General features: G+C 47.3%; 1 long non-coding RNA gene across 2 annotated transcripts; it reads left to right on the top strand.

Moving 5' to 3' along the window:
• The first annotated feature begins 1,227 nt into the window (after window positions 1-1,227).
• LOC147377414 (uncharacterized) lies at window positions 1,228-14,693 on the top strand. Of its 2 annotated transcripts, none has more exons than XR_015150367.1 (2): window positions 1,228-1,644; window positions 12,787-14,693. It is a non-coding gene; the product is annotated as an uncharacterized LOC147377414 (long non-coding RNA). The 2 variants fall into 2 exon arrangements; XR_015150362.1 differs by lacking the exon at window positions 1,228-1,644 and adding an exon at window positions 5,868-6,560.
• The last annotated feature ends 838 nt before the right edge of the window (window positions 14,694-15,531 follow it).

A 15,531-nucleotide genomic window follows, 5' to 3' on the forward strand; every position in this document is an offset into this window, starting at 1 on the left:
AGACACACTCTATTTAATTACCCATTCATCTGCTTGGCTCTGCCAGGGCACTTGTGCCAAGACACGCCGACACATGGGCAGTCAGGACAGAGGCTGCCCAAGCCCACACTCAGATTTGGTTCCAGCTGGTGCCGTGTTGAGAGGGCAAGAGACGCAGAGGCCCAGAGGCCGGGAGAGACAGAGGGGGAGCCAGCGACAGCACATTGCAACAGCTCTAATCCCATCACAGGGCTCTGCTGACACTGTAAACCACCAGACACATTCAGAGTGGTTTGTCACCAGAGCCCCAGTGGAATTGACTCAGAAGGCATTGTTGCAACACGAAGCCAAAATAAAGAGGTTGTGTGTGTGTGTGTGTGTGTGTGTGTGTGTGTGTGTGAAATACTGCTCCCTGTCGTCTCCAGCCCCATACTGCTGCAGAGGAGCAAACCCAGGGTTTTGATCCCAAGTTCAACTCCAAGCGATTGCCCTGAGCAGAGTGGCCAGATGACACCTGGTTTGCTCGTTTCACCGAGGATTCAGAGCCGGGAGGAAAGCAAGGCTACACCCCAGGGGACAACTGGACACAGAGGATCAAAGGCTGTGGGATTCTATTTCTGTGTCCTTGCAGGGCCTGGAGCTCTGGGCCTAATTCCAGAGCTCAGACTCCAGGGTCAGTTCCACTGAAGCCAATCATAGGGCCCTTACCCCACCCCCATCAAAGGCCGGGGGGCCAGGATACTGGGAAGAAATGGGGAAGGAGGGGTGGGGATAGAAGAGGCCGATCAATGTGAAACCAAGGCCCAGCTGCTCACATGTGGCAGGCCTCTGGGAGTCTGTGGTTTGGGTACTGGAGCATTTCTAGAATCCAAGAGAAGAGTGAAGTAAGGAGGATTTAGGGCAGCAGAAAGTGTCCTTCGGGTCCCTGTGGTGCCCCAAGGGTGTCTGAAGAGGCCCCCCCCACCTCCATCAGGGATCCCAAACCTGTCACTTGTCTCCAGAATTTTCTCTCCATGTGGAAGAATATATATGAATCGCTGGAGGAACATGTATTATTATGGTGGACCAAATCTTTCCTGCTTTGGCCGCTGATCCCTAAAATCTGCTCCTGTAAACAGCTCTCGCTCACCAGACAGCCTCGTGATGTGTCAAGGGTAAGTGAACCTGAAACTGCAGAGGAGGTGGCCTTCAAAAGACTCCCAACTTGCAAAATTAAGGCGAAGAAAGCATTTGGCATAGGAAGTTTCAGGTCTGGCCAGATTCAGGCTTTGCAAAAATATCTTGGGACATTGCACTAAAGCCAGAGCAAAGCGGCCAGGGCCTGGCTCTGGTCATTATAGGTTATTTGCAGCCTGTTTCTTTCCAAAGTGATTTTCTCCTATCTGAAAGCTGAGGTCTTCTGACTCAGCCTGATTCCTGCAGCTGGCGCACACAACTCCCGCCTTCACCAGCTGACAGGCATTTGGAGACGGCCCTGGAAAGCGGCAGGAATGTGGAGGCCCCCGTTCCAGTCCCGGCCCCCAGAAGACCCTGGCCGGCTCTCTGCATGCTCCAGAGGCATCCAGGGCAGTGCCAAGGGGGCGGCAGGCACGTGGGACGCAGCAAGTCAGAGTTCGCCTCCTCCCCAGGTGGGGCTCATCCAGGAGATGTCATGCCCATCAGAAGGTCAGTACCATGTGGCACCCAAGTTCTGATGGGTAGGAACTCAGGACAGATGGCAGGAACTCGGGGAGAAGGAAGATGGAGCCTGGGCCTCTGTGGGGAGCCTCAGCACACAAGTCAAAGTGTCAAGATGTGTGGCTGGCGGTTCAGCCCTTAAGCACACCACCCATTTGGGGGGCTTCACACACGCTAAGTCAGCTACTGTGTGGGATGTTTCCTTGATGTGGAATGGATCTTTAGGCCCCTTCTGATACCCTCCATCTTTTTTTAATATCGATTTATTTTATCTATCTTCATGGCTGCACTGGGTCTTAGCTGCAGCACACAGGGTCCTTGATCTTCGTTGAGTGTGAGGTTCTTTTAATTGCAAAGCACAAACTCTTGATGGCGACATACAGGATCTAGTTCCCCAACCAGGGATTGAACCCAGGCCCCCTACATTGGGACTGCAGAGTTTGAGCCACTGGACCACGAGGGAAGTCCCTCTGCATTTTTTGAAAATGTCGTGATCTTCCTACCCTCGTCAGTCCATCCTCTATTACAGCTGTATCTCTGTTTGCTGCTCTCTTGCAACTCACTCCGTCCCCCTGGACCTGCCCAGCGAGCAGACAACCTCTGCAACCCCTCAGTCCCTCCAGGTCATCCGCTTCCATGTTCACCTCTCACCCCTGCGGGTTGGAGGTTGCCTGTTGAGGACAAGTTCTCTGGAGTCTACCAAGAGGTCAGTTTCACAGGTAAATAAATCTCCGGGGAGCGTGTCCTCAAGGCTGCCTCCCTCCAGGGGATGTGACTGTAAAGTCCATGTCACCACCCATGTCCTCCCACATGTGGCCAGACTGGGAAGGAAGGGGGAGGGTTTAGGCCGTGAAAGCATCCAGCTACCAATATCGTATGCCACATAAGCCAAGACCTTACTCCACCTTCAGCACCTCCTGCAAAGAGTAAGGGTGAAGGGGGCTTTCTTGGTGCTTCAGTGGTTAAAACCCTGCCTTCCAGTGCAGGAGACTCAGGTTCGATCCCTGGTCAAGGAACTAAGATCCCACGTGCCAAGGGGCAACGAAGCCCACACATTGCAACTAGAGAACCCCACATGCCACAATAAGGCCTGATGCAGCCAAAAATAAATAAAAATTTAAAATAATAAGTTAATTTAAAATAAATTAATTAATTTTTAAAAGTAAGGGTGGAGGAGACCGAGCCCTTCAGAGCAAGCATTTCTCCAAGGGCACCCACACTTATTTCTGATTTGTACACCTGTCAATACTTCCCCAGACAACAAATAAAACACCAAGGAATAAAGGAGCTAGGTGCACCCCGGCACGTCTCTTAGTGTTTCCAGAGGCCCTTATAGGATTTTCTGCTCACTAAGAGGGCCTGTACCAGCTACCCACGTCAGTCTGAGGATGGAGATCAGGGGCCTTTGCCAGCCTCAGGTAATTTGGTCTTCCACAGGCCAATACCTAGAACTGGGTCTAACGAATGATCCTGGCCCAAGGAGTTTGGTTTGTCCCATCCCCTCTCCGTGCCCAACGGTGGCCAGGGGCTGGTGCCTCTGTTCTGAATATCAGCCTCTTGCCTTGATGCCTCTGGCCTGAGACTCTGAAATGTTTAATCAAAGCCATCCCTGAGACTGCCCCCTTCTCACAAGGCTTCTAACTCCTCTCTCTAAAGACCTCAGTTTAACTTAATGGACGAAACAGAGAGTGATTTCTATATGATTAATTAATTAGAGTCTTCCTAGGAAGGGTAAAAATATAATAACTTAAATAAGACTGCAAGGCCTAGCTGCCAGTTTATAAAAAGAACACCAAGAATAGCACAATGAGAAAGACCTTCCAGATGGACGGAATGAGGAACAGTCCACCCAGTTCTGATTAAGAGCACACTTAGATCCAGGGGTTTCAAGTCCAAGGTCTGCCTATTCCATCTAAGAGTTACCTGCCTTCTCTGAGTGGTTTCTTCGCTTGATAAATGAAAGAATAGAGGTGTATTTTTCAGTGCTGTCATAGAGATCCAATAGATGCTATGTCTGAAAACTGCTCAGGAAACAGGCTTAAAACACATAGAAAATGCTCAAGAAATCCAGCCTAACAGCTGATACTAGGAATGGAAATAAGTGGAAAGAAGCCTGACGAACGTGGTCCGTCGTGTTTTATCCGCAAACATCTTATTTTTCTCTGTACTGTGAACCTGCATGCCCACTCCAGGTCCTTTGAAAGTAAGTGGGTGAAAAGTTCCTGTAAGAAACATCTTAGCTGATTATAGATGACTAAATAGTTTTTATGTGCGGATGAGTCAAGGTGATTCTAGTTAGTCGACTTGCTGGTTGGTATGTAGATTTGGAGCACCAGTAGCAGGTCGGGCTTCCCTTGAGGCTCCACTAGGAAAGAATCCGCCTGCAATGCGGGACACCTGGGTTCGATCCCTGGGTTGGGAAGATCCGCTGGAGAAGGAAACAGCTACCCACTCCAGTATTCTGGCCTGGAGAATTCCATGGACTGTATGTAGTCCATGGGGTCGCAAAGAGTCGGACACGTAGCATGTCGGTGTCCTGTCAACCTTCACCCAGGCCTCTCATCTCCCCGATACAGTCTCTCCTCACCCCCACATTCTTGCCCAAACCACTACTCAAGGTCTCCCACTTTGGGTCCCTCAACTGCCCTGTGTCTGGTGATCCAATCCCTCGAGATTTTGCTTAGGTAACTTTTTCAGACAATGTTTTCTGTTTATTTGGCTCTGCTGGTCTTTGTTGCTGCACTCGGGCTTTCTCTAGTTGCAGGGCACGGGTCTCTCATTGTGGGGCTCGGCCTGTTGCCAAGCATGGGCTCCAGGGCACACAGGCTCAGTGGTTGTGGCACACAGGCTTAGTTGCCCCATGGCAGGTGGAATCTTCCCGGACCACAGATCAAACCCATGTACCCTACATTGCAAGGCAGACTCTTAACCACTGGACCACCAGGGAAGCTCTGGATAACTCTTTATCTAAACCTAAACCTTTTTCTGTAAAGGACCAGATAGTAACTATTTCAGGCTTTGAAGACTACACAGTCTCTGTCACAATTCCTCAACTCTTGCCTCTGCACCTTAAAAGCAGCTATAGACAAGATGCCAATGAGTATGGCTCTGTTCCAAGAAAACTTGATTTGCAAAAACAATTGTTGGGCCCCAGAACAATTCTTTGGCCCAAGAATCTAAATAGTTCTTTGGTATTAGGGGATTATAATGGTTAATACATTGTATCTAGAGGCTCACTTCCTTCTGGAACTTTCTATACTTTAATCCTGAATCATGATCAATGGGGGACATTTTAGACACTGGGAAAAGTTCAGGATAAAAGACACGTGTGGCTTCTCTGAATCACAGCACCTGTGGCTAAAGCCCACCCGACCTTCGTCGCCTGTAATTGTTGGCATTTTCAGATCACAGAAAGACCTAAGCTGAATTAGATCAGTGGCTCTTGAGTTTGAGAGTACGACAAAATCACCCAGAGGGCCTGTTAAAGCACAGATTACTGGGCTCCACTCCAAGACCGTCTGATTCAGTAGGTCTGAGGTGGAGCCAAGGGATTCACATTTCTAACAAATTCCCAGCCAAAGCAGATGCTGCTGTTCAGGGACCATGGTCTGAGACCTACGGTGATACGCGATAAAAACCTAAAGGTATACTGCCACCTAGTGGACAGTTCTTAGTGGTACCCTATGCCAACTATTCTTTGGTTTTTAAAATGTACTGAAAATTACACATCTTTTGCCATGGAAAAGAATCAAATTCACAAAGCAAATTTGTCATTTGTATCCTTGGGAACACACAACCGTATTCAAAGCTTCTTTAAAGAGTGAGGTGTCACATTATTTATGATAACATGGCTGCAATTTTAAATCAACTTAAACCAAAAACAGATTATTTTCCACCAGGGGAAAAACACTTTAAATACCTAAATAGAATAAAAACCACGGCTGGCTCTGTTCTCTGGCCACTCTCCCATCACCAGATGCATATATCTCTCCTGAAAGGAAAAATCCACACCCCCCCACCACCCCCAGCTCTTCAACCCACTATTGATAAACCACTTCAACCTGGTGTCATTGACAAAATTCAGCAGGAGACTGGCCAAAACGAGCCTGTTTCAGACCCTGAGCTTTGTGACCTTTGCACACACAGAACAGTAGAAGTGATAAAGGGCCCTGTGAATATGTAACTGACATACTGACAGTGCGATTACCCACTCCCACCGACTCATCCCTGATAAAGGACCCTGTGAATGGGTAACTGACATACTGACAGTGCGATTACCCACTCCCACCGACTCATCCCAGTTGCTGCTGCTGCTTCAGCTAAGTTGCTTCAGTCGTGTCCGACTCTGTGTGACCCCATAGACGGCAGCCCACCAGGCTCCCCCATCCCTGGGGTTCTCCAGGCAAGAACACTGGAGTGGGTTGCCATTTCCTTCTCCAACTCATCCCAGTTAGCTCTATCTAACCCCACCTGGCACGAAATGAAGGGACACTACAATTGCTGATAGCAGATGACTTGGGATTCCACGCTTGGCGGGCTGCTGGATCGCTGTCAGCGTGGAGAAACACATTGAGCCCGTGCAACAAAGGATGGCGTTGTACCAGGAGAACGGAAATGACAGGGACCGGAACAGTTTTTGATGCCAACAGTTTATATTTGATCTCCAGATGCAATACAGCTGACAGCTAATTAGTTTCACTTAGATCTACCCAGATCTTCGCTTTTTTTTTCCCCCCACACATGCTGTGGATATGCTAGTGTGAAAATGTGTCTGCCTGGGGTTGCTCTTTGATTGAGAATTCTCTGGAATGAACACCCTTGGAATCCCTGAGGAGTCTGGAGCCCCAGCACGTGGACCATCTGGTGAAGACAGTCTTTCTGTCTCCAGCTTGGCCCGAGAGCAGGTAATGCAGCAGCTGTCTTTTTATTCAAGTGGCCAATTCCAGCCTAACAAAGCTGGAGTAGATCATTCCGTTTCATGTTTCCGAGTGTGAGGCCACCATTAACTGCAAACCTCAGTGGTCAGGAGCTACTGGATGGGAATTCTGTGGCAACTAATGAAAAAGCAACTGCAGAGCATTAGCTGGTGAGCTGTTTGGGAGGAATGAGAAAGACGCGCAGAGCTACAGTTTCGGGGACAGCTGGAGCAGCAAGATCTTCCCTTCCGCTGGCCCCAGAGAATCAGAGCTACATTTACACAGCCCTACTGTGTGCCAATAGGGGCTTCCCCCGTGGCTCAGTGGTAAAGAATCTGCCTGCCAATGCAGGAGATGTGGGTTCGATCTCTGGGTTGGTAAGATCCTCTGGAGGAGGAAATGGCAACCCACTCCAGTATTCTCCCCTGGAAAATCCCCTGGACAGAGGAGCCTGGCGGGCTATAGGAGTCGCAAAAGAGTCAGACACGACTTAGAGACTAAACAACAACACTGCGTGCTAAGCACTTTTAGAAGCAATTGTGGTCTTCACAACGGGTGCTATTATTACCCTCATTTTACAGATGAGGACTCTGAGTCATGACACTGATCTCCTCAGATCACACAGCTGGTAGGGAGGGAAGCTGGAATTTGATCCCCTATGTCCTTCTCCATGCTTCCCTGGTGGCTCAGACAGTAAAGAATCTGCCTGCAATGCAGGAGACCCAGGTTGAACTCCTGGGTCGGGAAGATTCCCTGGAGGAGGGAATGGCTGGCTACCCAGTCCAGTATTCCTGCCTAGAGAATGCCACGGACAAAGGACAGACCATGCTCTTCACCACTACACCTTTACGAGTCGGGTTTGGTCTAAGCCATCCATGGCAATCCAAGCCCCGCTGACTGGCCTAGGAAAAGGCAGACGTGGCCTGCACTCCCCTGAAGCAGGATTACACCTCACTCCCTGCCATGACCTCATAGTGGACTGAGGGGCTTTCCCTGTCCCCTGACTTTGGGCTTAGCCCTGTGACTTGCTTCAGCCAAGGTGATGTTTTACCACGTGGTTTGGGCCGGGGCTTGAAATGTGCGATTGGTGTACCCTCTTGTCCTCATGGGTCCCAGAAGGAGATTCATGGTGCCAACCCAGTTTGGACTAAAACCCAGAGCCAGTCCCAACTGCACCCAGCCTTAATCAGCGAACCATGGCCACCCCACTGGCTATGTACATCATGCACTGATACAGCTCACGATCATGTTCCAGCCGATGATACTGGGAAAGGTTTCCAGAATACATTGAGCCTCCAGAGGAGAAAAATTGGGGGACTTTAGCCCTCTCTTCCTCGCTGGGCACTGGTAAGAGGACACGGTACCGAGTGCTGGGCACCATCTGGTGGCCACAGGTCACAAAGACAAAGACAAAAGGCCGATACACTGAGAAGCCAAAGTGGGACAAAAGGGACGGCTCCCAGGTTCTTGGTGATCTTACAAGTCACTGAACAACTCCCCACCTCTCCATTTTTTTTAGAAAAACAATATCCTCTTTATTCAAGCCAGCACTGTTGGGATTTCTATTATTTACAGCCAAAGCCATTCTTAACTGCTATTGACTCTCTTAAGTATGGGCTAAAAAAAAAAGCTGTTTCAAAAGCTGTATCTTCAGGTCTCCTTTTTTCTTGAAGTGGGTCAAATCTCTCCAAAAAATAGCAGGAGGGAAGTCACAAATCCTTGCTGATATCAATCAATACCTGCAGCTACTTTTCCTGGAGTGATTAGAAGCACCCTGTGCTTCCCAGGTGGCGCCAATGGTAAAGAACCTGCCTACCAATGCAGGAGACACAAGAGACACGGGTTCAATCCCTGGGCCAGAAAGATCCCCTGGAGAAAGAAATGGCAACCCACCCCAGCGTTCTCGCCGGGACAATCTCATGGACAGAGGAAACTGGTGGGCTACAGTCCATAGGATCGCATGGAGTCGGACAGGACTGCAGTGACTTAGCATACACAAGTGCTTTCGAGAAGCAGCGTAGCTAAAATCAGTCCTTAAATTGTATTTGTTGACATAGTCAAGTTTCTAGAACACTCCCTAACGTATAATAGGTGCTCAATATAGCTTTTTAAATGAAATTTCTAACTGAGTTGTTGATATTTCTCTGGATGGGCCATCACATGTGTCTCTTGGGAATCCAAGAGTCTGATTTGACTACTTTGTTTTCTCAAGAGGCCTCCTGGAAATTCACACCAAAAGTGAATTTTGTGAAGCCTGCACATTAAACAATCCATCCAAACTCAGTGGAAGTCTTGTCATGATATGATTACAATCAGAAATGATACTAGCCTAGTTGAGGTATAATTCTCATGCCATAAAGTTCACTTTTTAAAGGGCACAATTTAGTGGGTTTTGGCTTCCTCACAGGATTGTGCAACCATCAACCATAATATAATTTTAGGACATTTTCATCATCCTAAAAGGAGACTCATAACCATCAGCAGTCATGCCCCATCACTCCCTCTCCCATCCACCCAGCTCCTGGCAAAACCACTAACCCACTTTCTGGCTTTATGGATTTGCCTGTTCTGGACATGTCATATAAATGGGGTCACATAACGTGTACGGTCTTTTGTGTCTGAACTGTGTCCGTTGGCAAATGTTTTCAAGATTCATCCATGTTGCAGCTGGTATCAGTATTTCATTCCTTTTTTAAATTTTTATTTATTAATATTATTTTTGACTGTGCTGGGTCTGGCTGCGCAGGCTACTCTTTAGTACACGGGCTTCTCATTGCACTGGCTTCTCTTGTGGAGCATGGGTTCTAGGGTGCTCGGGCTTCAGAGGTTCTGGCACATGGGCTTAGTTGCTCTGTGGCATGTGGGATCTTCCCAGATCAGGGATCAAACCTGTGTCTCCTGCATTCACAGGTCAATTCTTTACCACTGAGCCACCAGGGAAGCCCCTCATGCCTTTGTATTGCTGAATAGTATTCCATTGTGTGGACAAGCCACACAGTCTTTATGCATTCATCATTTGACTGCTTCCACTTTGAGGCTATTATAAAGAATGCCGCTACAAACATTTGCTTACAAGTTTTTGTGTGGCAAGATATCTTCATTTCTTTTGGGTACATACTCAGGGGTAAGAATTGTTGGGTCATGTGGTAGCTCTCTGTTTAACCTTTTGAGGAACTTCCAGACTGTTTCCCAAAGCAGCTGCCCCATTTTATATTCCTGCCAGTATGTAATGTATGGAGAGTTCCAATTTCTCCATGTGCTGACCAACACTTGTTATTATCTGTCTTTCTGATTATAGCTAGTGAATGTGAAGTATATTTCATTGTAGTTTACTTTGCATTTCCCTGAGGGCTAATAGTGTTAAGCATCTTTTCTGTGTGTTTACTGGCCATTTGTACAGCCCCTTTAGAAAAATGTACAGATATAAATTTAATCTTATTTATATAGGCTAATTTTGCTCGGGGTCTTCCCTGATAGCTCAGTTCGTAAAGAATCTACCTGCAAGACTAGAGACCCTTGTTCAATTCCTGGGTCAGAAAGATCCACTGGAGAAGGGATAGGCTACCGACTCCAGTATTCTTGGGCTTCCCTTGTGGCTCAGTGTGTAAAAATTTTGCTGAAAATTTTTGTAAGCCTGGATTATGGAACCAAAATTCTTTTTTCCCTAATAATAAACAAAGTATTAGGAAAAACTGATCAACTCACATGCCATTGATTTAGAATACCTGTATCTACAACAAATGAAAAGATCATTGTTTTCTCAGCCACTAAAGTCCCATCTCTTAGTATGTCTGGCAAAAAAAAAAGAGACAGAGAGAGAAAGTCAGTCTAGTAGAACAAAATTACAATCAGAATTAGTGAAATGTTTAAATTCAAAATGGCTTTTAAAATTCCCTTTTCTTCTTTCAATTACATGTAGTAACAGAAACCATTTCTGTCCTTTATCGAGCCCATCTTCACATGAAATGTTGCCTTGCTATCTCTAATTTTCCTGAAGAGATCTCTAGTCTTTCCCATTCTGTTGTTTTCCTCTATTTCTTTGCATTGATTGCTGAGGAAGGCTGTCTTATCTCTTCTTGCTATTCTTTGGAACTCTGCATTCAGATGCTTATATCTTTCCTTTTCTCCTTTGCTTTTCGCTTCTCTTCTTTTCACAGCTATTTGTAAGGCCTCCTCAGACAGCCATTTTGCCTTTTTGCATTTCTTTTCCATGGGGATGGTCTTGATCCCTGTCTCCTGTACAATGTCACGAACCTCATTCCATAGTTCATCAGGCACTCTATCTATCAGATCTAGCCCCTTAAATCTATTTCTCACTTCCACTGTATAATCATAAGGGATTTGATTTAGGTCATACCTGAATGGTCTAGTGGTTTTCCCTACTTTCTTCAATTTAAGTCTGATTTTGGCAATAAGGAGTTCATGGTCTGAGCCACAGTCAGCTCCTGGTCTTGTTTTTTCTGACTGTATAGAGCTTCTCCATCTTTGGCTGCAAAGGATATAATCAATCTGATTTCAGTGTTGACCATCTGGTGATGTCCATGTGTAGAGTCTTCTCTTGTGTTGTTGGAAGAGGGTGTTTGTTATGACCAGTGCATTTTCTTGGCAAAACTCTATTAGTCTTTGCCCTGCTTCATTCCGTATTCCAAGGCCAAATTTGCCTGTTACTCCAGGTGTTTCTTGACTTCCTACTTTTGCATTCCAGTCCCCTATAATGAAAAGGACATCTTTTTGGGGTGTTAGTTCTAAAAGGTCTTGTAGGTCTTCATAGAATCGTTCAACTTCAGCTTCTTCAGCGTTACTGGTTGGGGCATAGACTTGGATTACTGTGATATTGAATGGTTTGCCTTGGAAACGAACAGAGATCATTCTGTCGTTTTTGAGATTGCATCCAAGTACTGCATTTCAGACTCTTTTGTTGACCATGATGGCTACTCCATTTCTTCTGAGGGATTCCTGCCCGCAGTAGTAGATATAATGGTCATCTGAGTTAAATTCACCCATTCCAGTTCATTTTAGTTTGCTGATTCCTAGAATGTCGACATTCACTCTTGCCATCTCTTGTTTGACCACTTCCAATTTGCCTTGATTCATGGACCTGACATTCCAGGTTCCTATGCAATATTGCTCTTTACAGCATTGGACCTTGCTTCTATCACCAGTCACATCCACAGCTGGGTATTCTTTTTGCTTTGGCTCCATCCCTTCATTCTTTCTGGAGTTATTTCTCCACTGATCTCCAGTAGCATATTAGGCACCTACTGACCTGGGGAGTTCCTCTTTCAGTATCCTATCATTTTGCCTTTTCATACTGTTCATGGGGTTCTCAAGGCAAGAATACTGAAGTGTTTTGCCATTCCCTTCTCCAGTGGACCACATTCTGTCAGATCTCTCCACCATGACCCGCCCATCTTGGGTTGCCCCACGGGCATGGCTTAGTTTCATTGAGTTAGACAAGGCTGTGGTCCTAGTGTGATTAGACTGACTATTTTTCTGTGAGTATGGTTTCAGTGTGTCTGCCCTCTGATGCCCTCTTGCAACACCTACCGTCTTACTTGGGTTTCTCTTACCTTGGGTGTGGGGTATCTCTTCACGGCTGCTCCAGCAAAGCGCAGCCGCTGCTCCTTACCTTGGATGAGGGGTATCTCCTCACCACCGCCCTTCCTGACCTTCAACGTGGGATAGCTCCTCTAGGCCCTCCTGTGCCCGCGCAGCCACGGCTCCCTGGACATTGGGTAGCTCCTCCCGGCCGCCGCCCCTGACCTCGGACGCGGGGTAGCTCCTCTCGGCCGTTCCTGCGCCATCGCAGTCTGGTACTCTCGGCCGCTGCCCCTGACCTCGGACGTGGGGTAACTCCTCTTAGCCGCTGCCCTTCGGGCATGGGGTCCTCCCGGCTTCTGCCCCAACCTCGGACGTGGGGTAGCTCCTCACAGCCGCGCTTAGTGTGCCTGTCGCAGCCGCCTGCCCTTAGTGAGTGGCGTAAATTAATTTAATTAAATTGATTAAATTAAATTAATCATCCACAATTAATTATCTCTCACAGTTTCTGTGGATCAGACATGGGCAGGATGGCTTGACTCTGCTATACAACATCTGGGCCTCAATGGGAAGACTCAAAGGCTGGGGATTGAAATAGCAAATATCACTCAAATGTCTGGCAATTGATGCAGGCTGTTGATTAAGACCTTCACAAGGCCTATGCATGTTCTTCTAGGCATGGTGGCTGGATTCCTGAGAGAGAACCAGGTGGAAGCCATATTGCCTCTGTGACTGAACCTCCGAAGTCACTCAGCATCATTTCCATCACAGTTACAAATGTCCACCCAAGTTCAAGGAGAAGAAACACCGTCCCTCCCAGTTACGGATTACAGTATGCAACCATGATGCTTTCTTTCATGTGTCAGTTGGACTGGTCCACTTTCTTTCTGAGTGTGTCTGTGAGGATGTTTCCAGATGAGATTCATGTTTGAATCAATGGACTCAGAAAAGTAGATTGCTCTCCTCCGTTTGGGTAGGATCATGCAAGCTGCAATCTACTGGAGGCCTGAATAGAACAAAAAGAGGAGGAAGGGAGGATCCATCCTGTTCCATCCTGCCTGTTGAGCTGGGACATCAGTCTCTTCTTGCCCTTGGACTAGAACTCACACCTTCGGCTCCCCTGGTTCCCAGGCCTTCAGACTCGGACTGAATTTTACCACTGACCTTCCTTGGTCTCCAGCTGGCAGATGGAAGATCATGGGACTTCTCAGCCTCCAAAATCATGTGAGCCAGTTTCTCATAATACATCCATCTATATGGAGAAATTTATATAGAGATTGTATACATGTGCATAAAGCTACATATACATGTTGGTTCTGTTTCTCTAATACATATACCCCAACAAAATTCATGTGTGAAAGTCTTAATCCCCATGCCTCAGCCTGTGACCTTATTTGGAAATGGGGTCTTTACAGAGCTAATCAAGTTAAAATGAAGTCATTAAGGTGGGCCCTTTTTCAAACGAGTGGTGTCATTATAAAATGGGGAAATCTGAAGACAGTTAACTCACACCAGGAGAACACCACATGAAGATAAAGAAATCAGAGCGATGTTGCTACACGCCAAGACATGCCAAAGAGTGCCAGACAACCCGTCAGAGTGGCAAAGAGGCAGGGAGGAGATTCTCCTTCACAGACCTCAGATGGCAACAAGACTGCCAATGCCTGGATCTCAGGCATCCAGCCTCCACAACTGAGAGACCATAGGGTCTGTGGTTCAAGTCACCCGGTTTGTGGTGCTGTCAGCCCATATCCTCGGATGCAGAACGCACAGATGTGGAGGGCCGAGTCTGGGACTTGAGAATATCCTCAAATTGTGGTGTCATGGAGGCTCCTAGAATCAATCCCCTGCAGATACCCAAGGGCAACTGTACTTTATCAGAGCAGAGCTAGAAAACTAACCTCCACATCATTATGGAGGATCATCAATGTCAAATTGTAGAAAGAGCATGCAGAAGGGGTAGTTAGGGGTGTGCCCATCTTTGGAAATTGCAACCTGCCACAGCCCAACCCCTCACCAACAAAAATTCACCTCCCTCCCACATGCAAAATGTACTGGTCCCCTCCTGCAAACCACCAAACCTCATCCCATTACAGCACCAGCTTAAAGTCCAGGATCTGATCATCTAAATCAGATTCAGAAGGAACCAAGGCTTCTGGAGTATAGTCAAGGAGCACAGCTCTTCTGGATCTGAAGAGTCATCAATTAAAGAGACCAGTTATCTACCCGCCCCCAGGGGCCACATGCAGTGGGGGAACAGCTCACGGACATCTTCTCCTTTCAAAGTCATCCCCATTCTCCGAAGAGCCTGAAACCATCAGCTCTAAAACACCATCAAAGATCTCCTTGCTTAAGGGACTTCCCTGGTGGGCCAGTGGTTAAGAATCTCCCTCCCAATGCAAGGGATGTGGGTTCAGTCCCTGATCGGGGAAACTGAGATCTCACATGCTGTAGAGCAACTAAGCTGGTGAGCCGCAACTAGAGAGCCCGTGTGCAGCAACAGAAGGCCTGGCGTGGTGCATCAAAGATACCACATGCCGCAACCAAGATCCGACACAGCCAAATAAATCAATATTTTAAAAAGATCTCTCTCAAGTTGTTTTCTTCCCTTGTAGAATTAGACAATCTCAGAGTTGGAAGGGGATTTAAAGTTTAAGCCAGCCCTGCACACAGCCAGTACTCTTGCCTGGAAAATCCCATGGATGGAGGAGCCTGGTGGGCTGCAGTCCATGGGGTCGCTGAGGGTCGGACACCTTCCCTCTGAACCTTCCAATTGGAAGAATGGAAGAATTTAATTTTCTAAATTACTGTGGATTAATGTTCTATCTAGGGAAAGGCTGAATGTTTCTCTTGCTGCTGCTAAGTCGCTTCAGTCGTGTCCGACTCTGTGCGACCCCATAGACGGAAGCCCACCAGGCTCCCCTGTCCCTGGGATTCTCCAGGCAAGAACACTGGAGTGGGTTGCCATTTCCTCCTCCAATGCACGAAAGTGAAAAGTTAAGTGAAGTTGCTCAGTTGTGTCCTACTCTTAGCGACCCCATGGACTGCAGCCTACCAGGCTCCTCTGTCCAGGGGATTTTCCAGGCAAGAGTACTGGAGTGGGGTGCCATTGCCAAAATACAACTGATTTTGAAGCTATGTTCCTCAAGTCCCACAAGAGGACGCTAAACAGTGGCTATGATCTCTCCAAAAGGCCGTTTAAGGGTCCCTGCTTTCCTTCCCCACCACTTCGTGTTGTCAGGCTCTGTCCCTTAAGGCCCCACACAGGCCCCTAAGCAACAGCTGAGAGCTAGACCGCTCCTTATTTGAGGGCTTCTATTATATTAATAAGAATGAGAAATGCCAAAGCAGGATTTTGTAAAAATGGTGGTATAATTTAGGTGTTTACATTTTGCATACATGTGGTGAGTGACATTCTAGA

The sequence above is a fragment of the Bos grunniens genome, chromosome 2 (genome assembly GCF_055505025.1).
Source record: "Bos grunniens cultivar Pamir isolate PY7600 chromosome 2, Bosgru_T2T1.0, whole genome shotgun sequence".
Taxonomy (NCBI): domain Eukaryota; kingdom Metazoa; phylum Chordata; class Mammalia; order Artiodactyla; family Bovidae; genus Bos; species Bos grunniens.